This window comes from Pteropus medius, unplaced genomic scaffold (genome assembly GCF_902729225.1).
Source record: "Pteropus medius unplaced genomic scaffold, Ma_sr-lr_union100, whole genome shotgun sequence".
Lineage (NCBI taxonomy): Eukaryota > Metazoa > Chordata > Mammalia > Chiroptera > Pteropodidae > Pteropus > Pteropus medius.
This window is the reverse complement of record NW_024349519.1, coordinates 5,690,803-5,716,717: the sequence shown is the minus strand read 5'-3', so window position 1 is coordinate 5,716,717 and position 25,915 is coordinate 5,690,803. Positions and strand designations below refer to the sequence as shown.

Genomic DNA, 25,915 nt, shown 5'->3' with positions numbered 1-25,915 from the left:
AAGAGATAAATGAAAGAATGATTTTCATTAAAAAGGATGAGAAATTATGAAACCAGATCTGGTAAAAGTTAAGAAAAAATTTAAGAAAAAAAAGAACAGTTACAAAAAAAGGAGAATGACTAAAAGCCTCCAAAATATCTTTACAAGGCATTTGAGAAGAATAAAATAGAGATAATGTTGGAGAATCAGTATTTCAAAAGATGATGATTAAAAAATGTCCCCCAATTGAAGAGAGACATGAGTCTTTGGATTAAAATTATAAAAAGTACCACAGACTGCTGGTAATTTTCATCATCTCAAAAGATGCAGAAAAAGCATTTGATAAAATATAATAACAATTCTGATTACAACTGTTATAAAATAAGGATAGAAGATTTCCTTTCCCTAATGAAGCATACCTGCCAGACATCTGAACTAAACATCATTCTTAATAGTGAGACCTTAGCAACATAATCATTAAGTCAGGAAGAGCTCAAGGGTGCCCTTAGTTCATATTTCTTTTCAACTTTGTACCAGAGATTCCAGCCAATGAAACAAGGCAAGTAAAAGAAAAAATGATTAAACAGGAAGATAGCAAATTATTCTTATTTGCAGGTAATAGGATTCACTACCTGGAAGAGCAAAAAATAATGTATGAGGAAATTCTTAGAAATAATTAAAATTAAGCAACATTAGTTGGTGGCTATAAGATCAACATAAAAATATCAATAACGTTCTGGAACAAATAGGAAATGAAATAGATTGAAATATCCCTTTTCCAATAAGAACGAAAAATAGAAAGTAGATAGAAATGCATCTAATAAAGAATGTGCAGAATCTTCATGGAGAAAAGATAAAACATTGAGAGACATAAAAGAAAACTGAATAAATGGAGAAAGTAATGTACATGACTAAGACAATTCAATATTATAAAGATGATAGCTCTCAAATTAGTGTAATTCTAATCAAATCCTATAAAGATATTTTGTGATTCTCAATCCTAAAATTAAGTTTAAACAGCAAATTGTGAAAATTAAGAAAATTATGAAAATTAACAAACATGTGCTATCCTTGTTTTAGGGTTTTTAGAGCCTTTTCCCATGAGATGGGCCAAGGTCTGAGTCTCTACTCAAAGTTTTGGAAGCTTTGCTTGGGAGTCTATGTTTCAAGATCTGTTTAGCTTAATTTCCAGTTTTTGGTACATACATATCAATAAGCAATTTAGTTATGCTTAAGTGTTAATTCAGAACCAGGTTCAAACACAACATATCCCCTTCTTGTACTTAGAATATCAGATAAGTTACAGAAATACCGATCTCTAGGAGGAGGTATCAGATGCCCTATAGGAGTAATCTCTCTGTATTTTTCCAGGTCTTTGTGGTACTTCCCTTCCTCAGATGGCAAAAGGGAACACACGGAATGAGGTAAGTCTGCGAGATGTTCTTTGAGGCTGGCTCTAACTTCTTTCTGTTTCATTCATCTCTTCATGGCTGCCTGGTCCTCTTACAGGAAAAAAAGAGGTGGAGAACTCAGGCTATTTTATTCTTTGGCCTCACACTAAGGCCCTCCTTCTTCTAAAACCAAAGAGAACCAACCAATTGCCCTAGCCTCCCAAAACCCTCTATGGTCTACTTTCAAGCTACCAGAAAGAGTAAATTCAACTAAACAATCTCAATGACTTTCTGGTTCTTAATTCAAAGAGAGACACTTTTTTATATATTTTAATTAAATTGCAACAGTCAAGGTCAAAAAGTCACCTGAGAGTCTCAGCTACACTATACTTTCTTCATTTTGTGGGTCCAAGTTAGTCAACGAACATGCCTTCAATGGGAATGTGTGTTGAAAATGGATTCTTGCCTGACTTCATCACACTTACATCAGAGGCGAAAAAGGCCTTGGTGTCTTCTTACCTGTTCCGTTTGTGATTGCCTTTGCTTTGATGCTTGCCGATTTATTAGCAAGCCCAGTACTCACCAGGAATCTCAGTGCTGGGAGCCCTGTGCCAAAATCACAAGGTTCTCTTTCCACCACACAAGGCTTTTGTTTAAACAGTTCTGGAGAAAACCTGCCTGTCAAGTCTGATTCTGTGGGAGAACATATTTGTAAGACAAAGCAATGTTGTGGCCTACCAGGAGGCCTATGACTCCACAGTGAATTATTCACTCCCCAGCCTTGCAGGACATGCCAGGTCACTGATGCTCACAGCAGGAGCAAGGCTTTATTCATTACCGGGCTTTGGTTTGCTGTTTTCAGAGATTCCCTCTCCCTCTGTTCACTGTCCCTTCAAGTTTTAACAAGACATCACATTCTTTTAAACTTCCCCTGGGCAGCAGAGGTCTCCCCTCCCCCTCTTTCTTTTTCCAATGCAGAAGGTCCCATAATAGATGGAAAGCTGGAACAGTTATAAATTGCCGCAGTCAGTGTCAAATTGATGAAGCAGTGATCAAATGAAGTTCATAACCACACAATGCAACCTGAGGGTGGAATGCTGCTTCAAACATTTCTGATGACAGAGTTAAAAATCATAAAAATGAAGGCATTTCCCCCCCACCTCTGGCAGTAAAAAGAATTCACGTGGGTGACCAAAACTATTAATGAGGATGAGACTGGACATCGGTTTTGGAGGGAACTCTGATGATTTGGGACAGTGGTGCTCTAGTGAGAACTTCAGCACTGGGACATCCTAGAAGTTAGGACTTTTCCCAGCTCTCTACTTCCTGGTTTCCTAACCTTGACTGCAGGGATGGCAGAGGGAATGCTTGCTTGTCTAGAAAACCAGTGGTGGCAAACTGCTGAGCTGTCTGCTCAGCTCCAGTATACGGGATAGTCCATTCACAGAACAGAATGAGGGACAATGTCACACAATTAGCAGGCAGCAAACCATTTAAAAAACCCATTGCACTGGATGCTATGCAGCTGACTTCCAGTTGTCTATTCAGCTGTAGACAGCAGAAGGGAAAGTGATTAGATGCAGGAAAATATTACAATAAAAAGTCAGAGGATAATATTTAACACAGCCCGTTGTTGCTTTCATAGAAGAGAGAAGAACAGATCCATTCAATTTTAGTTTATTATATTTCTTCCCTGTTCAGAATGATTTAGTTGCAGGGAAAGGAAGAAGTGCAACTCAGTGGCAAGAGTAATGAAATGCCAAAGGCCACTGAAATAACAATTAGGGTGTTCTCCTCCTGCAGTTGGAGGAGCTTCTGTCTGCTGGTCTTACACCATCTGCACATGCTGCTCCTAGTGTGTGTCGTCAATGTCCTAGGCAGAAGAGTGAATCGACAATCTGTTTTTGAGAAGGCCCACTCCTGCCTTTAGTGATGAATCTTATAAAATGTTGAATCTGTAGTTCATGAAGCAACCATTTCATTTAAGTCTGGAAGTACCCACAGAAATAACTGAGCCTGTAAAATGTAAAAATTTACATAAGCCTGTAAAGATAAACATACATGAAAATATATAAAGTACACAAAAGAATTACTAAAGTTTATAGGGCTTGTCTACAGAGCACAGAAAAATCACATGCAACGGGGTAATTCTGACAAGCAGCTTTGGTTTGCCCTTAATTACCCCCAAAATTCAGGACCTCATTGAGCCATTTTTTTTGTGGAACATAATTAGGGTAGTTCCCTTTGATTGTATGGACCCGGGTATGTAATATGTTATAGTGCAATTCCTATAATTTAAAGGAGTTTGTGTAGGCCAAATATTGTAAAGTAGGATATGGTTCCCAGAGGATACCAGCATTCACCCACTAATTGACCTGCTAAGAACCAGCAGCAACATGCTCTCCAGTTGTGGTCTGGAGGTTGAATGAAAATAAATATCCAAACTAGTGTCCTATATAGCTTTGTCCGATGAAAAAAAAGTCATAGACAAAGCTGAAGAGACCTACATTAGTTGCAAGTTAATGCTCGCTGGCTTCATGCAGTCAACTCACCAGCACCACTCAGTAAACAATGGCTCAGGCACAGCAGGCACCCCTGCTGCTGCCAGAAAGGGAGCCAATAAGCGAAGCCAGCTGCAGGGCAGTGGCGGGAAGTTGGTCCTGGGGCCAGACAGCGGGTTCCAGTCTGAGTCTGAGTTCTGCTTCCCCTGACTCTTGGTCACTTATAGAAGCAGGACCACTGTTTCCCCATGTGTGAAGTGGAAGAAATAATATGGCCCTCTTAGATGATTGTGAGGTAGATGGGAGATAAGGTTTGAGATAGTACTCCTTCCAATCAAGTCATTGGTGGAGAGGACTGATTTTTGCCAGTCATTTACTGGGCAGCATCATGGTGGGGATTGGAGTCAGGAAAGGACCCAGTGAGAATACGTATGACCAGGTATATCCTTCTCCTTCGAGATGCTGTCTAGTTTCCAAAGAACTGGTCTTCAGGCAGCAGGAAAGCAGCTCTGTCTGACTGAGGGGCTGTGGGGCCCTACTTGGAAAGAGAAGATCGTTAATAATGTTTTTAATAACAGTTCCTTTCCAATTTGAGGGAAGTCTGCACTGAGAGAAATTTGATGCCTCGGGCCTTGGGAAGCAGAATTATCATATATCTTTTAATCTTAAGGAATAAGAAGCCTTAGTTCGCAACCACCCTGTGTGTCTTGTTTAGGCCTCCTGATACACTGCGCTCATGTAATCACATCAAATGGGGAAAATCAGACCAGTTATGGCTGATTCAAAATGTCCCAGCTGAAAGGCAGAGGAGATGTCAGAGATTTCAGCCTCATGGAAAAGTGATTAGGTACAGCTTCATCTGCTTCTTCCATTCTAATTAGAGAGGTCCTCTGTGGGTCATAAGACAAAAAATAAGAGGTTTAGAGAGCCCCTCAAGAACAAGGGGGCCAAAAACTGGATCTGAAGAACAAAATACTTAAATGAGCTCTGTCTGAGGAGTGAAGGTTAAATCACCCCAGGGACGAACCAGCTCATTCTGAAGCAACTTCTCTGGTTTGGAGCCAGAGGGCCAGATGCCCAGTGCCTGTGAATACACAGGATTTAAGGCAGACTGCTGCACTCCAGAACCTTCTGTGCTTTTTAGCTCAGCCTTGGAGGAGTTTTATTCCATAAATTGTATACTTTGAAAGGCAAACCTGTGACCTGCTAGATCCTGGATATAGAACCCATGCTATGGGAAAAAGGACTTGATCCAGTAATAAAATGCTTTGAGATTAGTACCATCAAAAAGATAAGAATCTTAAATTGCAAGCATCATATGAGTTAATTTTATTTAATCATAGACAAGTTTCCTGCTGTAACTTTTAAAAGATGGTCTACATTTGAAAAGAATTAGGACAATCTTGTATCTTTGATCAACTCAATGTCTCTTTAGGGGAAAAGATTTAACACTCGAGTTTTTAAACAGAAATATAAATATGCATCAGTGAACAGTTTTCTAAATTAGGCAGCATAAACTTCTAACTTTATGATATCCAAATGAATAGGAGGCTGTTTTACACTTAGAAGTGATTGTCTTTGAACTAAACACACTTGAGTGAGGGTTTTTTGTGTTGTTTGTTTTAACTTTGACCAGGTTGTAATGACACAACTTGTCGTTTGTTTTAACTTTGACCAGGTTGTAATGAGGCATTTGGTTGTGCAAGTTTGCCTGCTGTTTATCTATACCCAGATTTAATTATTGCTTCCCAGGTCAATCATCACTACTTTAAGTGAAAAGAAATGGCCTTAACCCATGAGATGATTACCACAGAGTTTATTATATGTGGTTAGACCATGAGGTTAGATGTGTAGAAAGAGTGGGCAGAGTTCTAGGGGTAAGAGTGTGGTGGGACATGGTCCAGTTACTTGCGGGGAAGATAGAAGCGCAAGGTTTTTTTCTCTTACAGAACTATATAAGGGAGATGGGCTAGCCAAAGACTACATAGAGACAGAAGAGTGGCCATCATATGGTATCACAAAGAAGTCCTTTCTCTCCGTGTCTTCACCATAAGACTTTTCGAAATTTCTCTATTAAAGAATTCCTGACAGTGGTAAGCACTATTGACATCATGGCAGGATAATTTTTTGTAGTATGAAATTTCTTGAGTATTGCAAGACATTTAGCATCTATGACCCTCTCCCCTCCAAAATGTGCAAGAATTGCTAAACCCATTAACCAGCTTTGTAGAGAGCCATTATGCCCCAGACAGAAAGGCCACAGAAATTTTCTTGGAGAAAGAGAGGAAGACTTCAGAACGTGTGATAGATCATGTCAAGAGGTAGAGGTGCTAAAAAGATCTGTGGAGGAGAACCAGAAACTAAGTTTGCCTACTAGGAGATGCCTTGAGTTAGGTGAGGAGGGGAGTAGGAAATAACATTTACTGAGTATCTTCCGTGTGCCAGTATTTTGTAATAATTATTTAAATTAATCACCACTACTCTGTGAATTAGATATAATTGTTCTAAGTTTACCCAGGGACTTGAATCAGAGAGAGCTGACAGTGACAAAACTGGAATGGGAGTCCCAGACCTCTTGAACTCTGTCTTTTTTAAAAGAGTTAAACTCATTGTGAAACTTTCTCTATGTTCCAAGTTCAGTGTTTTCCTTGTTATCCTGGGTGTCCAAGGTTGCATGAGCAGATTAAAAAAAAAAAAAACAAACTAGTGGTTCTGTTACTATAACTTGGATGAGCCACCTTCACCATGAACTTAGTAGCACATGGCCACACAGAGCATATTTTGTACCTCTTCCTACAATGTCAATCAGAGATACATTTGCTCAGTGCTTCCAGCAACAATTATTGTGTAACTCCTGATGATATTAGGCTACCTTTAGACTGTATTGACTGTAATTTCCTTTTTTTGTGGCTAAGGAAACTGAATTGTTGAGTGACTGTTGATAAGATGTTAATGACTGATGGGCTGAAACATGGATCTAGGGCAATGTGGCAGAGGCTGGCTAGGTGTTTGCCTAACTTGTTTTTCTTTCCACCATGACACACAGCTAGACAGAATTCCCCAGCCTCCTCTGCTGTTAGGTATAACCGTTAGCAGAATTTGGGCCAATGAAATATGACTGAAAGTTATATGCATCACTTCCAGAAATGACCCATAAAATCCTCCCTTGGGATCCTCTACTCTCCTTCCTTCTGACTGCTGGATGGATGTTGGCTTTAAGATCACCTTGGAAAACATGTGCTGAACATGGCAGAGCCTTCATCAGCCTGGCTCCCTGTGAACTCACTTCTTAGTCTTACCCATGGTTGATAGGATTTTATACATTGGGTTGAGACTTTTCTGAGCTCATTGGCATCAAGTTGGTAGCTTGAAAGCATTATGACTGGAGCATTTATAATATAGGAATTGGCAAATGCTACAAAGCATTTTATTTTAGGGAGTCATTTTACCAGCACACCACTGGCTAAGCCACTGAGATTTATTTGTTTACAGGTAGCATTATCATAATCAATACATATACTGCTACCCAAAGTGAGGTTCTGCATTGACAATACCTAAAAGGTATAAAATCGGCGTAGCGGTTGGGTGGAAGGTGGCAAGAGTTGGGCATCAGGGAAGCAAATATGGGCGACTAGAAAAGTGGAGACATGCAGTGGCAAAACATTTGGTAAAACCTGTCTGTGATAATGTAGAAGAGAGACTAAGAACCCATGTAACCTGTGCCTCTTGGGGAAGTGGTTGGAAAATAATGGTAGGGAGTATGTATTGTTTGTTACTGGCTGTGGTTAAAAAGTATTAGGAAATGAGATAAGAACTCAGGCATGGACTTGCTTATAAACTAAAAGAAAAAGTTAGAAAATATGAAGACTTATAAAATTAGAAAAATTTACTACTTCAGAATTCCAAATTGTAGTAAGACAGGAAAAGCTTCTACATGCCAAAGGCTCCATTCAAAAGGGAATCAGTGCTCATGTTGGTTTATTTATTTTTATTTAAAAATTTAAAATTTTCTATCATCACAAACATTTTCTAAGATGTGAAGTATATAAATGCATATAAATTCTGAGTTTCCTTTTGAATCAATTGGAAAGTAAATTGAGTTTTTGCTCCTACTGGTTTGCTCCCACAATAGCACTTACTGTTCCAGTTACTTTCTGCTGTGTAACAAACTACTCCCAAACTTACCGGCTTGAAATAACAGCAATCTTTTATTTTGCTCATGAATCTACAATTTGGGCAGAGTTTGGCAAGGAAGGCTTGTCCCTGCTCCATGCAGTGTCAGCTAGGGTAGCTTGATTGAAGGCAGGAGGATCTGCTTCTGTGATGACTCACAGGCCTGGCAGTAGGCACTGGATGTGACTGGAACCTTGGCTAGGACTGAGGGTTGGGGGTTTTGCTTCCACCCCATATAGCCTTCTCTGTGTGGTCTGGGCTTCTTCACAGAAATGGTGGCTGGGTTCTGAGAGCAAGTGTTCTAAGAGAGAGCCAGGTGGAAACTGTATTGCCTTTTATAAACTAACTTGGAAATCACATAGCTTCACTGCACCTGTACTCTGTTATTCAAAGTGGTCACAAAGGCCTACCCAGCTTCAAGCGGGGAGAATATAGATTCCACTTTTTGATAGGGATGGTGAGGTTCTAGAAGAACATGTGGGGCGAGAAATATGGTTGTGGCTGTGTGCGACACTCATTCTACTGGGGAGTGAGAGAATTGCAGGTAAATTCATTTAAGAACCCATTTTTGTTAAATGATCAAGAAGAATTTGATATCTCAAAGTGATGTTTTAAAGTCAGTGCTAAATTTTTTACTAGTTTAAGACAGCCTAAAATTTATTATCCAGATAACAACCAGAACACAATCTGTAGGAAAAGAAGTCCTGATGAGTGCCTAGAAATATTTATAGAAGAAAAGATGAATTATTATTTGATAAAACAGAAGTGAGAACTCGTGGTTATCCATTTATGCAACAAACATTTGTTGAAGGCCTTCTATGTGTCAAGCACCATTCAAATCACTAAAAAGATAAAAAATGAATGATTTATTTCTGCTCTCAAGGCAACTACAGGTGGTGGTTGGGTGAGGGTTGGAGGTGAATAGAGAAGGTATCTATGTGTTTACAAACAATTGATTGACATAGACCAATGAAAGATATGGAAACAGGGCTGAATGAGTATCAAAGATGACAGAATGTCTCATTTGACTTGGGATGGTTGTGAAAGGTGGAGGAAATTTGCTCTGAATCTTCACTAATCAAAGGCCATAAGTTAAGTTCCTAGCAGAGGCAGAGATGCTGACCCAGCTCCTCTGACTCAAGTCTGTGCTCCTACCATGACTCCACATAATTTTTTTACGTTGAATTGTGTTGTGCAGGTTATAAGTGCACTAGGAGTCTAGCTGTTAAAATTTGTCATGACATTATGTTTTTCTTTAAATCCCCCAAAGATGCAGGTCAAGGTCTTGGTTAGACACATTAACAACAGATGGGGAGAGAATGAAAACCGATCATCCTCAGATTAAGCAGAGATCTCATTGGATAGAAGAGTTTCAGTGTCCTATGAGACTAAGCTGCCATAAGAGCTGCTAACAAGATACCACAGAGATTTGTTTCCATTTTGTTGCTTTTTTCCACTTATCAATATTCCAAGAGAAATAGAAATAATCATCATAATGGCCAAAAGGCGGACAGGAAATAATAAAAAGGATATGAATGAATAGGCAGTTCAGAAATTAGGAATTAACTAAACAAGGACATGTATTTTTTATAGGAACTCATACGTTCATGATCTTGAAAATAATTGATCCTGAATATTTAACACATAATTTATTTTTCCTTTCCATCTCTTATGAATTTTGCATATTTGGTTCAGGGTCCTTAGTCTGACCGAGATAAAGAGCAGTGGTTAGTTGACTATACTTTCGTAAAGAACCTAGGATATTTCTGCTTACTTTACAGATATCTAAAAATTCTTAAAATGGAAAACTTTTAAGCTTATTTTTATTTAACAAGTGGCATGCCACTCATGAAGTGAACTTAAGAAAAATGAAACAAATTTAAAGAAAAAGAGAGATGTTGATAAATGCAACAAATGATAACTGGATTTGGCAATACTGATAATATTTGCTATCCATGGCATATGGGGTGAGAGATGAAAAGCTTTAAGAAATTATGGACTCATTGTGACATTTCTTGCATCTGGGAACTTTATTTAGCTTAAGTTTCTACTTTCCCAAACCTTCTCTTAAAGCAGTCTTCTGATGAGCTGTGTTCTGGTCTTATACCATCTTATTATTGTACTGTGAGCCAAGAGGAACTTGTCCTCATTTGATGTGACTTCCTAAGCCTGTGACAGCTTGTGGAGATCAGAGCACCAGCCTATCTCAATAATCTTCATGCTATAAATAATGTGACTTTGTAACAAGATGGCAGTTGCTGGTCAGGTATGAAAGAAAAAGCTAATTTTAATAGAAAACTCTATTTTCAAATGCATTTCACAGTTTATACTGAGTGAGAAATGCTTAATTCTCACCATGTGAACTTCTAGATTGCTATGTTTAGTGGTGCAGATGTAGCTGTCTTGAGAACCTTTGAAGCCAAAATTTAGCTTTTACCTCCAAATATCTTACTTTTATAATAATATATATATATATGAGAAGCAGTGATCTGTCTTAGCATCATGAATAAGTTTTCCATCTCTACTGAACTCATGTGTTGAGCAGCATAGCATATGTAACATCATGCCTAGTTGATTCTAAAAGTCTGCACTGGAGTTTGTGGAAAAAAAGGTAGCCCTATCTGGCAGCTATTAACTCACAAAGACTATTGGATTAAGAATCAGATGCAGAAAGTATTTACTTAGTGGTCTAGTGGATTTTAATTCTATACTAATATTAAATAAATGCTTGTAGTAGGATAGTATCCCAGAAAAATTCTGCAACTCAATAGATTAATTAATTGGTTGATTCAATGACTTCTTGTTGTTTTTAGGATGAAGATCAAAGTTTCCACTGTGGTATACTAGGCCCTGCAGGGTCTCTCCAGACTCATTTGATCTCATTCTTTCCACTCTGTCTGTGAACCAGCCACACTGGACCTAGTTTCTGGAATGTTGCCTGCTCTGCCCTGCCCCTCCCCAGGGTCTTTGCACTTGTTGTTTCCTCTGCCTGGAAATTTCTCGTCCTCTTGGTCTCCTAGTTCACTGTTATTCATCCTTTAGATTTCAGCTCAAATGCCACCTCTGCTGAGAAGCCTACACTTTTGTACACTTTATTCACACTGTACCTTTTCTTCATGGTGCTTATATACTATGTAATTATTCAGTTACTTTTGTGACTATTTGTTTGGTGTGTGGGTCCTGCACAGGACTCTGTGAGAACAGAGACTGTATTTCTTTTTGCATATCATTAAATTCTCAGTGCCCAGTATAGTTAGTTATTGGCTTAGAGAAAATGCTTCACAAATATTTTTGGAATAAAAATATTGTATCAAGCAGCTAATAGAATGTCTGATATACAGTAGGCTCTAAGTAAAAAGTGGCTATTAGATTGGTCCTTTGAAATACCATGAAGCCTAAAAGTATAGCTCTGTTTAATATATTTTTCCCTTTTAATTTATGATTAATTTGATTTTATTTCACACTTTTAATAATTTCCTGGATGATCCCAGAAGGTCACTTCCTCAGTGCCTTAATGTTCTCAAGAATGGATTGATAGATAGTAGTTGCATCAACAGATCCCTAGGGAAGACTGAATGCTGAAATGATAGTCAAGTGTGAATGTAGTTTGGAAGAAATAATTCTTGTTCTGAATAAATCTATGGACATAAGTATTGGGACCTACATTTTTCCTCCTATTCTAGTATATCTGTAAAGTGGTCCCTGTCCTCTCTCTTTGTATCTTAGATTCAATATCTTTGAAAGGATGGTGGTAGGGCAGTAATGTTTATTTCATTTTCTCTGTGCCATGCCATTTTACATATACTAGTTCATTTTTAATACACCAATCATTTGAGATAGGCATTTTGATTCTCAATTAATGGATAAGGAAATTGAAGCTCAGAGAAAAATTTACCCAAGATAACATAGAAGGTAAATGATGGAGTTGGAATTTAAGTAAAGGTCTCTTTTACTGCGGATTTGGTGATATTTCTCACTATGGTAGATGGCTTTCTTAGTGTCTTTAATACCTGGAAGACTTAGTTATCCATTTTAATTTAAACAAGTTAGTTTTGTTGGATAGAAGCTGGGGCACAGATTTTTCTGGTGTTTAGAGTTAGGGGGCAGTTCTCTCAGGCACATTTTCCTGCCTCAACTTACGATGGGAAGAAATGTGAGCTTGGTCAGATTGATAAGATCCTCTGGGAAGAAATGTGAGCTTGGTCAGATTGATAAAAACATGTCCCCTAGACTAAGGTAGCCCAAATGGAGTTTGGGTGTGAGTCATATGGAGACACCAGAAGGCCTCTGGGGATAGTTCACCAAAGTGGGAGAGGGAGGCTGGCCCACAGAGTCAGACTCGGCCTTGGCCAGGAGATCAGAGGGGACAAGTATGACAGCTGACTGTGATGGGACCCATTGCAACCCAAGCACCCTAGGAAAAAGAGTCAGCCTGTGAAAGGAAGAGCTCGATAAAACCACATGGTTCTGGATCCAAAACGAAGGTCATATGGAAATAGTCTCTCACTCAGGTCTCACGTAGTGTGCCAGTTTCCCTGTCACAGAATTTTTAGGGAGCAAAGTCACAGAAACAGAATCTCTGACCCAGAGTTTACTCCTATGAGCTTCTGAGAGGCTGGAGTTGCATGGTCCTGGGTCACCTGAGAGTAATGGGGAACAATGGCTAGGTATATTTGTACTGAGGATTCCTTCGCATATTTGTGGCTGAAGGAAGATTTTCTAAAAGTTTACACACCTTTTGGAGTCAAAGACAACTAGCTGTTAATACTAGTAGGGAACTATCTGCATTCACTATTTAGTGAAGCCTGATATACTTGGGTTACCTCTGGGTTAACAAGATTAATGAACTAGATTCTCTCCACAGGTAGGTTTTATTAGGCATAGGGGCCTATGGCTGTGAGAGAAAATACATTATCTTTTAGTTTGTTTGTACTTTCTCTTGGTTAAGAAACTCTACTTTGAACAGAATCATTACTTAAGATTATGACCAATTTTTAAATATAAGTGGAGAAGGATTAACTCATGTTTCTGTCATGCACTAGATAAAAAGAGTTGAACTAGAAGGAGGAGATATAAGTTGAAGATAAATGAATCTATCTTCTAAGTATTTATTCAAATTTAGCATTCTATTTGATGCTGGGGATACAATGGTGCCTTCATGAAGCTTGTAGATTAGCAAGGAAGAAAGACATTTAAATTAATTATACAATCTGGGATAATTAAAGAATTACATGAATAAATATAAAATTACTGGAGTGGTAAGTGCTATGCAGAAGTCAATGATGTAGGCAGACTATTGAATAGAGAATCTGACTCAGTCAAGTCTTCTGGATGAAAATAGCCTCTATGTGAGGATTTGGGTTTGGGGTAGGGAGGATAGTTGGCAGGGTATTTTTTTATGAAGTTGGACTAGCAAGGCCAAAAGCTTAGTGGTGAGAGGAAGTAAGTACTTCCTAGTCTTACTTCTGCAAGTAAAACCAGGTATTAAACTAGATAATCCCTTGATTTCTTTTTAAATCTAAGTCTGTGAGTTGTCTACATATTAAAATATCTGTTCTGATCATGTGTGAGAACATGAGTTTGAATTTCCCCTCGACCACATCCTAGCATGAGGAATTTCCTCAGCTATAAAATATGAATAAAAATATCTGTTTTACCAACCTCCCAAAGGTTACTATGTGGCTCAACCTAAATAATATAGACTGTATACAACTCTATAAGTGTAAGATACCTTTCTTCAGTTTATGTCTAATTTCAACCCTGATTCATCTGACGGCGGAAATTTCACACCACAAGTACTGGGGTATGACTTTCACAAGGTGGTGAAAGTGGCATAATTTAACACATTGTTCTTTGGGGAAATGTTTCAGAATTTTCATGGTGGACAGCTGGTGTCACTCAGAGAACTAAGAATAGAGCGCTGTCATCACCTACAAATATAATCAATGGACCTTTAATGTTCGAGTTACCTAACAGTTTTCATCTGGCCTCTTTTCCCAGTACATATTTTTTAATGACTTAAGTTTGAAATTAATGATTATTAAAAAATTTAATTCAAGTAAATAAAGAAAAATCTCTTCAAAGATCTCACCACAGAAAAATGACTTGCAAAGTAGAATACTTGAATGAATGATGGATAAGAAGCCTTGAGACTTGCACCCTGGTTGTGGTTCTGAAAAGGTTTGCATAAATAGTATCCAAGCCTTTTGGGGTAGCATATCTTTTCTGTTTAATATTTTTTATTTGGCATCACAGATTCTCTTGCCTATTCCTGTCTCATGTTCCAGCTTCCACAAGCTTAGGAGTACAATTGAGGTTGTATCAGTGAGGCATTGATCTCAAATCTCACCAGCTTTGAGTCTCCACCAGTTCATGAAGATTTTTCCCAGGAGCCCCCTCTTCAAATAGTTCCATGGTGGCCACAAATCAATCCTCAGCACCCATACTAGACCAGTGGAGCAAAAACCCAGGGAACTATTGGGAGCTGTAGAAGGCTACGGAGAAGAATTAGGATTTATACTAAATTTTGAAGGATGGACAGGATTTCAATGGGCATAAATGGAAACAAAATGCATTTAGGGGAGAGGGAACATCTTGGAAAAGGGAGGGAAAACAGGAAAATAAGGAAAATTTGTGGCAACAGAGGTAGACAAGATGGTTGAAAGATAAGATGTTTAGGGGTGTAGTGCTGATGAAAGTGCAGAGACTGGAATATGTGAAGTGACAGAGACATATTTTGAAAACCAAACGAAATTTGGACTTTTTTCCACATTTGTTGCCACTGACAGCATTTGAGCAGAGGAGTGATGGCATAAGATCACTCTTTCAGGGGAATGGATGGAGTGGTGCTGTCCTAATAGAATTTAATGTGACCTACAAAGGGGAGCCACATGTAATTTTAAATTTCTTTGTAGCTATGTTGTTTTCCTTCTGGAGTTTATAGGTAAGGATCTGTTTTCTTGACAACTCTGAATTTTAGAGCCTGCCTATATTCTTTGGGTTGCGGCTCATTCCTCCATCTGCGGAGCTCATAGCATAGCATCTTCTCTAGTCAAATCTCCCTCCGTCTCCCTGTTATAAAGACCCTTTTGATTACATTGGGCCTACCCAGAAAATCAGGATAATCTTTCTATCTCAAGATCCTTAACGTAATTACATCCCTAAAGTCCCTTTTGCCATGTAGAGCAACATACTCATAGGTTCCAGGGATTTGGATGTTGATATCTTTGGGAGGTCATATTTCAGCCACCTTAAAAGATAGAAAATGAAACTGGTGAAATAATTTAATATTTTAACCCAATATATAAAAATATAATTTTGAAATATACTCAATATACAAGTTATTAATGATGTATTTATATTATTTTCTTCCTACCAAGTCTTTGAATAGAGTGTGCCATTATACTTACAGAACATCCCATTTCAGTCTAGGCACAGTTCAGGTACCCCATGGCCATGTTTGACTCACGGCTATAGTATTGAGTAGCACAGTTCTGGAGGCAGGATGACTTGCTAGGAGCTCATTACAGAAATCCAGGTGGGCTGCAAAAATGAAGAGAGGGATAACAAAGGTGATAGACCTTAGGTAAATGTTAGGAAGTGGAAAGAAGTGGTGTGAAGAACTGGGGTGACACAGACAATGGCTATTAGCTATAATCATAGACATAGGAATTTTTCTATTTTTTGAGGGGGGAGCTCTGAGTCCTATTTTGAGTACACGAATGAACTGTCCTGTGGGAAGTTAGAAATGTGGGTCTGGAAGTCAGGAGAGAGCTCAGGCTGCTGATGTAGAAGTTGATTTAGAGTTACTTTATAAGAGGTGATTGGATCCATGACATTGGCTGAGGACACAACCTTGGAATGTCTGTGTTGAGAGGGCCGGTGGAGGCGGGGAGACTGGGGAGTAGAAAGTGGGGAAAGCAAGGGTACTTCTAAGACTAGAGGAAAGAGAAATGGTAGCAGGAGGTGGGAGCATGCCAGTCCCAAGCCCCAGCAGTATTTCTGAGGTAACCATGAAGAGTCTCCTCATGGGTTTGGAGTCCCTACTCCAGACTTGAGGTAATTTCTCAGCCTCCCACACAGAGGTGCTTTTTAGTCATCAGTGGGAGTGGGAAGATGCTTGTTTGCAAAACTGTTTACCTTTAAAGAATAACATTATGGCTGTATCTACCAAGTGGGTTTGGCATTTGGCAATGACATGGTTAATTTGTTGAGTATAGAGAGCAGAAGGGTAGTTTCAGCCCTCCTCCCTTCTCTTTAATTCTGAAGGAATATCTCTCTATAGAAATGAAATTAACAGAATAATTGCTAGGTCTTCCTTCAATATAGCCATATTTTAAATGATCTTTATATATCTTTGGGACAATAATCCCATTTCCTTCTCAGATCCTTGCTTCTAACTTCTTAAAGAGGCAGTTCTGTGTAATAGTTGAAAGAGTTTGAGAGTTAAACTACCAGAGTTCAAATCCTGTCATTTTGGATTTGAGCTAGTTATTTAACTTTTTCGTGCCTCAATTTCTCACCAGAAAAAATGGGGGATAATCACAGTATCTACCTTTTTGGGATTGTTGTGAGGATTAAATCATATGTATGTGTATATTTATATCTACATACAATATTTTAATGTGAATCCTCTACAAGAGTTTAGAACATTCTGTTTCTGTTTTAATATTATAGAATGACTTCTCTGGTGACTCAATAATGAATGTGCCCTATTCCTTGTAATCATTCCATCTCTAACTGCTCCCAATTTAACCCTCCTGTAGCTGCTGGCTCTGCACTAAAATGCTTGGAGATATTTGCTTGTATTCCACCTATAAAACAGTATTAAGTCACAGACAAATCTATAGCCAAATAAAGACTTCATTGATTAATCCCTGGTGTAACCGACTCAGGCCAGATGATAAAAAATTTAAAGTAGAAAAATGTGAAAAAGATCAAACACGACTAAAATCAATATTTATATTACTATGTTGTACAGATTTTTCTTTTACAACTTCATTAAGGCAAAGGAAAAATGACAAGAAATTGGCAGAATTAAACCAATTTTGCAAAACTCAAGCAGCATATTAACAATAGACATTCCCTTCCCACTTTTAAAGAAAATTGTTTCTAATGCATTGGTGCTAAGTACAATTGAGAAGGGAAGCCATCTGAATATCTTCAAGTTTTATTCTCTGATTTAGTTGCACAAAAAAGCCCTGTGGGTAAAAATGGAAAATTGTGTTTTGCTTATCCGCATAACTTATGTTGTTTAAAAAGATTCAATTGAAAAGGTGCATACATTTTAAAGACTGACTCTTTTCATCCTAGAACTTTTTTTATTTTTTGATTCCCTTACTACCTAGGAAATGGAGGGCTACTTCTGCGAACTTCTCTAAGATTGAAACTTCTTTGTTCTCTTTATCTGCAGATGACATCTGGAGAATTCTATCTACCTTACTTTTGAGTCTAGAAGAGGAGCAAGCATTGTAGATTCCTGAAAGTGATCTCAGGGCTATACAATTACACTCTAGAGCTTCCTAGAGCTTTTTGATAACTAAGTACATGTTTGAGATGAGTGATTCTTCACTGGGGACAATTTTGTCCTTGAGGGGACATTCAGCAACATCTGGAGACATTTTTGATTTTCACAACTGGAAAGGGCATTGCTTCTGGCATCTGAATGGGTAGAGGCCAAGGATGCTGCTCAGTATTTCACAATGGACAGGGCAGTTTCCCTTACCCAATAAAGAAATATCCAGCCTCAAATGCCAATAGTACTGATGTTTAGAATCCTGCTCTAGACTCTAGATTCTAGAAAGAAGAGAAAGGTCTTAAATCAGAGATAGAGGGGGGAAAAAGCAGCAAGGAGAGGATGTGACAGGAGTCACGTTTATTTTAAAAATTAGCCTTTATGCTTTTGTTAAGTTTCTAGAAAGTATAACAGTAAATACAGCTAACCTAGTGGGCACTGGAATCTATGGCCATTCCAGGCAGCTATATAACCCACCATTTTCTTTTTATGGAAGTTTATAATTTGAGTATCTCCTGAGGATCCTGTGATTAACCAGGTATTGTGGTCAATATCTGTGTATAGTCTTTTCCTTGATATACATAGGCGGAGGCAAATTGATTCCTGAGGTTGAATTGATTTCACTTCAAAGAAATCAATCTCAGCTAAAGATCATTGTCAGAAGTTGTAGGTGAATGGTCTACAGAGAGAGAGAGAGAGAGAGAGACAGAGAGAAAGAGACAGAGAGAGAGAGACAGAAGAGACAGACAGACAGAGAGAGAGAGAGACAGACAGAGAGAGAGAGACAGACAGAGAGACAACAGAAGACAGAGAGAGAGAGAGAAGAGAGAGACAGAGAGAGAGAAGACAGAAGAAGCAGAGAAAGAGAGAGACAGATGGACTGAGAGAGACAGAGAGAGAGACAGAGACAGAGACAGAGAGAGCGAGAGAAATGGTATGATCAGGCCCTTACCTTGCAGAGAGTTTCTCTGTAAGAAAATCAAACACAATAGGAAGATCAGAGACCAGAGACTCTGGAGTCCACTTGCTTAGTAAGAGTCCTAGTTCTGTTGCTTCACTTGGGTAAAATACTTGGTCTCTTGGAGCCTTGGTGTTCTCCATGGCAAAATGGGGGCATAATATATAACTCATATGGTTGTTATAAAGATGAAATAAGAAAATGTATGTGAAATATCTAGCATAGTACACAGCATGCAGTAGAATCTCAGTAAATTTTAACTTTACTGAATTATTTTAACCTTGCATTTTACCTTTGTAAATGCAGGATTTGAGCTGTAAAGTGAATGATTCACATAATATGAGAAGGAATTTTCTATATCCTAGGTAGAGAGCATAAAAAAGGTCAGCTGCAAGAATGCTGTTTTGTCTCGTTAGCGGTTGATGCTGTTCTGCTCCAGGTTGGTTGACCTTGTTGAATATACCCACTATTTGGTGCAGAATTTTCTCTATAAAGCCCCAGTCATGTCCTTGGTATGCAGGCCACAACCTTGATGAAGCAGGCTGAGGAGCCTCTCCTTCTGTCCCCAGTTACCTGACAATTTTTCTACCTCTGAGCTTTCCCCATGACCTGCAAACATCAGGAACTAAAAGTCTTTGTAGGCATCAGAAGAGACACAGCAGCCCGGATGGCAGTGAGGTAATTAGCCAGAGAACCTCGATTCCAATCATTGGTTTTTGCCTCTGAAGTTATACGACCCTAGAGCCTATGATACTTAACCTTTTGTTTACCTCTGACCTCAGCTTGACCATAAGGGTTATTAGGAAATTCAGCAGCATCCAAAAGGAATGTTTGGAAGGTTAATGACATAATTGGGCCTAATCCTGGTAGTGAGGAGAGAGTAAATGTCTACCTTTTGGAAATGCATAATAAATCTTCCAGGTAAATTACTTTTCCTTTATTGAACTAAGCATATCCTAAGGAAAACCATATGAAGAGCTTTCGGTGTTAAAGTTTTGTTTCCTTTAGTAGTCTTAGAGAGTTCCAGAGCTGCTAAAGTAGGGCAACTATATTCTCAGCACAAGGGGAAGTTTTGACATTCAAGGGCTCTGAGTTCCCTGCAAATGAAGGTACCTTGTGTGATTAGTTAGGTTAACATACAGCATTTTCCTTGCAGTCTCCACTGCACCAGTTACCATGCCTGTCTCCAGAACAGAGGAACTCAGATTTTTCCAGCTCATGTTTTATTTTATTTTATTTATTTCATTTTTTTCCCAGTTAAAGTTCTCACAGACCACTTTCTCTACCTGATGCTGCTTTAAGATATCAAGGTGAATCAAAACTCTCGAGTCTCCTAAAAACTTTTCCCTGTCTGTAAGAAAGTACCCTTTTAACTCATTGAAATCTCTGAGATCAAAATTTCAGTTGACTTGAAGAATAAGGAGAGGATGGAGGACAGAACTTGAAGATGGCGCCTGGCTACCTAGGAGAATGTGGGGGAAACGGAGGGGTGGGTGGGAAACACAGCTCTCCAGGATTCCCAGTGTCGGCTGTGACTTTTAAGCAAAAAATTGACATGAAGAAGAAAACTAAATATTTATGAGCATGTACTATTTTCTGAGCACAATGGGAGGAATTTTCACATACATTATTCTGGCTTAATCTTTGCATCAGTTTTCTGAAGGGTATTATTATCACCATTCTTACCGATTAGGAAAGAGTGGTTGGATCACTTGTCCAAAGTCACACAGTTTGTAAATAAGAGCCAGGATTCAAATCCAGATTAGTTTGAATCTTAAATCCATGTTCTTTTTCATAAACCAAGATACTTTTGCAAACAGCAAACCTCCCTCACCTTTCTCTTCTCAGTTACCTTTTGTGACTTCTCTGAAGATTTTGGAAAATTCAGTTGTGCTAGGGCATGTGAGCATGTGAAAATGGAGGCAGCAAGCTTTTTGTAAACTTGATGGTAACCATTACTGCAAATACCATTGTGCTTGTAGTTTGTAAAGTGCTTAGTATATGAATGCAACCCTATTATTACCTAGTAATAGTGTGTATTATTATAATAACATACAATTATTTAGCTTGGGTAAAATTAGAATGGTGTATATTTAAGATGTCATCCAGGTTCTATTTTTCTAGACCATCTGAAAAATACTGTTTTGTTTAATGAATTGCATCATAATCTGTATCGTATAAGAAGCTGATTTGCATTAAATTTTCACCTTTACTCAGGAATTTCTTGTTTTCTAGTAACATTTGCCAATTTGAATATATTAACACTGAAAATGCAATAAGTAAGTGATATGTAGCTATCATATAATTCTTGATATAAGAAGTATCCATGGGAACAGTTTTGCCCAACCAGTTAAGTATTGTGTGTTTGAGAGAGGAAAAGTTGCTTTGAGATGTGTCTGCCCCCAGCACCAGACTGCTGGGCAATAAGCCAAGAGACCAGGTGCTGACACCCATAGACTAGCAACACCACACAAACCTTTCCCAATTGCAGAGAGTTTATTAAGTAGCTCTGCTAGTACAGAAAATACTAATTCAGGAGGCATTAAGTCTTCTACCCTTTATCTAAACCTTTGACTTTTAGAGAATGTCTCTCCTTTCTCTGTGCCCATTAGAATATTGATTAGAAGAGGTCATTAAAGTCGATATATATATATCATACTGTAACTTCTTAGCAAAGGTGATTAAATTTGGTGGTAAACAATTTTGAAATAATATTCCAAATTAGTTTTTTTTAAATTTTATGGTTCTGAGAAATTCCCGATTTCTCTGACTTCATTTATTTGATAAATATATATTTACTGAACACCTATGATGCCTTGAGTCCTGTACATGCTTATAATATGGTATACGAGTAAATTTAATGTAATATACAAATAAGTTTAACATAAGGGGGCATGTATTTGTAATATGTACTATGTTATTGGCATGGATACTTCAGCTCAATAAAGTTTTGTTGCTTACACATTGTGTGCCAGACTCAATGCTAGATTCTGGGGATACCAAGATGAACAAAACATTGATTCTAATTGCCAGATAGTCAGAATTACAGTAAACAAACAAAGAAACTAAAGGGTGATAGCTATAGATGAAATTTATTTATTTAAGACAAGTTCAGTTTTAATATGGCTTTTGAAGGATATATAATAGAAAACTTTGAAACTTTGGTCATCAGTCTAGGAGTCAGCATATTCAGAATGTGCCAGGGCTCCTCACACCTCAAAAATCCTGGTTTGGTGCTCATGCCAACTTCTCATACTTGCTTAAGAATATCCTGTCTAATTCCTGACTCCCTCCAGTTTGGAAATCTCCAGGGCTCAGCTTGGAAGCCGCTTGTTTCCTAGTGGAGGAGGAGGGCCTGCGCATGGACTCTGTGGAAGTGCCAGAGCTGACCTGAGTTCCTGGGAACCATTCAGGGCATGGGGATTTACTAGGGCTTGGACTTCATCCACCATTGTAGCCAGCAGCTCAGAATCAAATTAGATAATGGAGAACGGATCCAGCTTACCCGAGGGTTTGGCAAGAAGGCAAATGTCTATGTGCCTGCTGGTGCATCATGTTGGCTCTGTGCCTGCTTCAGAAAAATGCCAAGACTGGTGTTCATTAACCTGCACCCAATTGTTGGACCTCCATCCAAGCGACTTGGTTCAGTGCCCTGGACAGTACAGGTGGGGCCAGAGACCTCCTTCACCCAGCCTTCCTTTTTTAGGCTCCTTCTCACTCTCGGTTCCTTACCCTGTGGCTCAGGGTGCAAACTCTTTTTGGTTGCTGGCTGCCTCAGGGGATAGGGTGAGTCTTGTTTAGCAAGGAAGAGGCTGGTGAATCTAGCTTTTGTTTCGCAATCCTTTAGGACATGCTTACAACAGAGGATTTCATGATGAGTAAATTTTGGTCATTCTAAAAGACAAATACTTCTACTGATGTATTTGTCTCCTGGCTGTGGTTTCTGATGTCATATTAAATTACATCAAGAGCCCTTCTCTCTTTGCCACTGGTCTTTTACTATTTAGTAGACATTTAAAAAGATGATATGTGGGTGAAAGATAAAAAAGCTGAATGATGGCCCCTGCCTTGGGGGAGAAGTTCTCATAGGGAGGAAGTGCACTGCTGGGCAGAGTAGGGAGGTCATTTATGGGCAGCGGGATGGTTAGAATACTCTCTTCTGCTGCTCTGCTGTCTCTCTCAAAGTGTAGCTTAGCTTTGCCAGACTAGTTATTTTAAGCTCTTGCAAACAATTTCATAGCTTTATTTTTGCCCTTGGCTCCAGTAAATTGGGGCCCCCATGGAGTGTTCTCTTGGCATTAAAATGGATCTGAGCTGCTTAATGACTGGGGATATGGAAAGTTCGCACAGTGGGGAGGGCAGACAATGAGGTAGACCGTTTCAAGGCTAGACCGTTAAGAATGCTTCTTTAGGGATCTAGAGGGCTAGAAGTACAGTTCAGTATAGTGTGTAAACTCAAGCATCCATTTAAAAGCCTTTCTGATGTCAGCAAAGGAAATTTTTTCAGGTTACTTCAAATCTCATTTCCTTTTGTTCTCTTATCTGAAAATTTATATTTCCTCTTTATAATAGGTTTTTATCTATCTATCTATCATCTATCATCTATCTATCTATCTATCTATCTATCTATCTATCTATCTATCTATCCATCCATCCATCCATCCATCCATCCATCCATCTATCCGATCATTTAGTTTTGGAGAGAGATTTAAGTAGTGAGAGAAAGAGATGTCAAGAAAGATATTTTGAGCATACTGGTTATGAGTTTCAGTCAGTAGAAAAAGCACTGTACAGGAGGAGATAGTGCTGGCCTATCCAGTTACTAGTTAGAACACCTAAATTTGACATAAGAAAGAAATATAAATGATGGGCTGAAGTTTCCCCTACATCTGGCACCCTCAGGGAAGCACTAGCACTAAGAAAAAACAGTCCTCATTCTTACCATCTGAGTGTCTTTTGTGATAGAGGATAAGGCAGGCTTTAAATGAGTAGATGGATTAATGTGAGGGAATCTTGTATACAAATAGGTTATTTCCTCCCTATTGGCTCAAGATTTCCTCAAATCTTATTTTTAGATGTTTTTCCTTGACTTACGGACCTTGTACTATCCCATAACAGCCTTATCAGGTTTTTACACATTAGTGTGAATTAGTTTATTGGTTTCTTTCCTTAGATCCAGGAAGAATGATAAGTAGATGATGAGAAAGAGGGCAAGTAGAAAAAGGGTAAAGAAAGTGGTTATTTGGATGTACTATAAGTCAACTTCTACTTTAAAACTGCTCAGCAGTGGTCTTACCTGTTGGCTCTGTCTCAGAGCCTGCCAGCTGCATGCATTTTCTGTACCCTTCAGCAGTTCTTTTAACAGAACCTTCTTTCCATTATTGAGATGTGACATCTGTTTTAAATTATGTCAATTGTACCCGGATAGTCAAGTGATTGACACCTTCTTCAGAATATGAGTGAAAACTATGGTAAAAGTGATGAGTTAGATGTTTCCAGTAGTCTAAATTAGTATCTGGATATAAGTTAGTCAAGGGGTTGGTGCATTCACTTTTTTGGGCCACCAATTACTTACTCCAGTAGAGTAATAAATGGCCCCTGTGTGGCCAAAAGTTCTTCTACATGTAAAGAACTGGTTCTCTTGTCTCTATGTAATAATTTTCCTCCAAATAATTAAAAATACTTAACACTTGGAATTGTATATTGATTTACTAGCATCTTTTGATCAGATTTCATAAAATCTTTATAAGGTCCCTAAGCAAGCAAGTATATTATTAATCATGTTTTTTCTAAAAGATAGGCCTCTAAAGCTAGACCAAACTATTTACTGTGATAAATTATTATACTTATTTTTGACTTTGGGGTGAATTCTCTCACTTCTAGGATTATACAAGTTCTACACACCATTCAGGTCACATTTAAGTCATATCATACATATATATGTATATGCACATATATTGCATATTATATATATATACACGCATATATGTATACACACACACACACACACCACACACCGTGATGGCTCTATATTGTGTCAGCTTAGCTACTCTGGAGCTATGTTTCCCCAAATTCTCTTCCCTGTATGGTTTTTGGTTAGTGTTAGCCACGGGAGACATTTTGCCTGAGATTTGGAAAGCTAAAGTGACCTAGAGTGAATTAACTATAGTGGATCAACCTTAGTCATGGAAAACAACCTGCATAGACTCCTCCAACAGCCTGCTTAAACTACTTCCATAATTGCATACTGTCTAACTTCTATAATAAATCCCTTTCCATATTATTTTTAGTGATAGAGTTATGCAACCCTGACTGATACATAACAATTTAGATTTATTTACTAAGTGTGTAGTTTGTAAGCTACATGAGAGTAGCAATCTTTTAAACTTTTTATTTCACTGCTCTATCTCCTATCCCTAGAGTCACAAGTTAGGGTTCTATATAGAGAGATAAGACATGCAGTTCCTTAAGTTTTCATTTTTTCTCGTGTTTCTAACACCTGTGGGAATTCTAACCAGAGATTTGGCAGCTTGTTTTATAGGTCTGGAGATCAGCAGAAAAATCTGCTGATTTTTTTTTTTTTTAGATTTAGGGATCATTAACGTATAATGGGTATGGAAAAGAACCCAAGAAGAGATGAGAAGGGAAAGAGGCTAAAGATGGAAACCTGGAAAACAAAATTGAATAATTATTCCAAATTATTTACTTCCTGGTAATTAAATTATGTATCCACACTCTTGCAGTGGCTTCATGGTGGATGAATTATACCTTATCTATACTTTGACATTGGGCTGGGCTCTATGACTTGCTTTGGCTAATAGAATGTTGGACGTGATGTGAGCAGACTCTTGAAATGTGCTCATATAGTTGGGCTTTCCCTCTTATGTTCTGATGATTTGTGAGAGAAATAATGCCCTCAATTGTTATTGTCTCTTCAGGCTGTGCCCAGAGTAAAAGTAGGCACAGTAGACCAGAGTTCACCTTGTAACCTGGAGTCAAGTCCAGCAGACACACAATCTGAAGTTGAGCCCACCTTAGTTTGACTGAACTACAGTTCCCTGCAGGATTGAAAGTGCAAAAATAGATGCTTGTTATTGTAAGTCCCTGAGTTTAGGGATGTTTTGTTAGGCAGTATTATTACAGCAAATTGTTGGCTAATAAGAAGAACCTTTAAAACTTCCTGAGAAAGAAGAGCCAGAAGGATAATGGAGAATTTAGATGAGAGGAGCATCAAGGTTGCCAAGAAATGTTTCAACAAGGAAAAAGCAGTGATTAGTGTCAAATGCCTCAAAGAGGTCAAGAGAGTTAAGGACCAAATTGTATTCATTGGATTTGGCAACAAAGATTGATGGAATTTCTATTTGATTTCTACAAATTTCTCTGTGAAGTAGGAGATGCA

General features: G+C 38.4%; 1 long non-coding RNA gene across 4 annotated transcripts in view; it reads left to right on the top strand.

Moving 5' to 3' along the window:
- Nucleotides 1-25,915, top strand: part of LOC120618263 (uncharacterized) — a 161,643-nt gene that overhangs the window by 100,864 nt on the left and 34,864 nt on the right. For all 4 annotated transcript variants that reach the window (XR_005657200.1, XR_005657199.1, XR_005657202.1 and 1 more), the window contains exon 2: nucleotides 1,351-1,403. This is a non-coding gene — a long non-coding RNA (uncharacterized LOC120618263). The remainder of the gene's footprint in view (nucleotides 1-1,350; nucleotides 1,404-25,915) is intronic.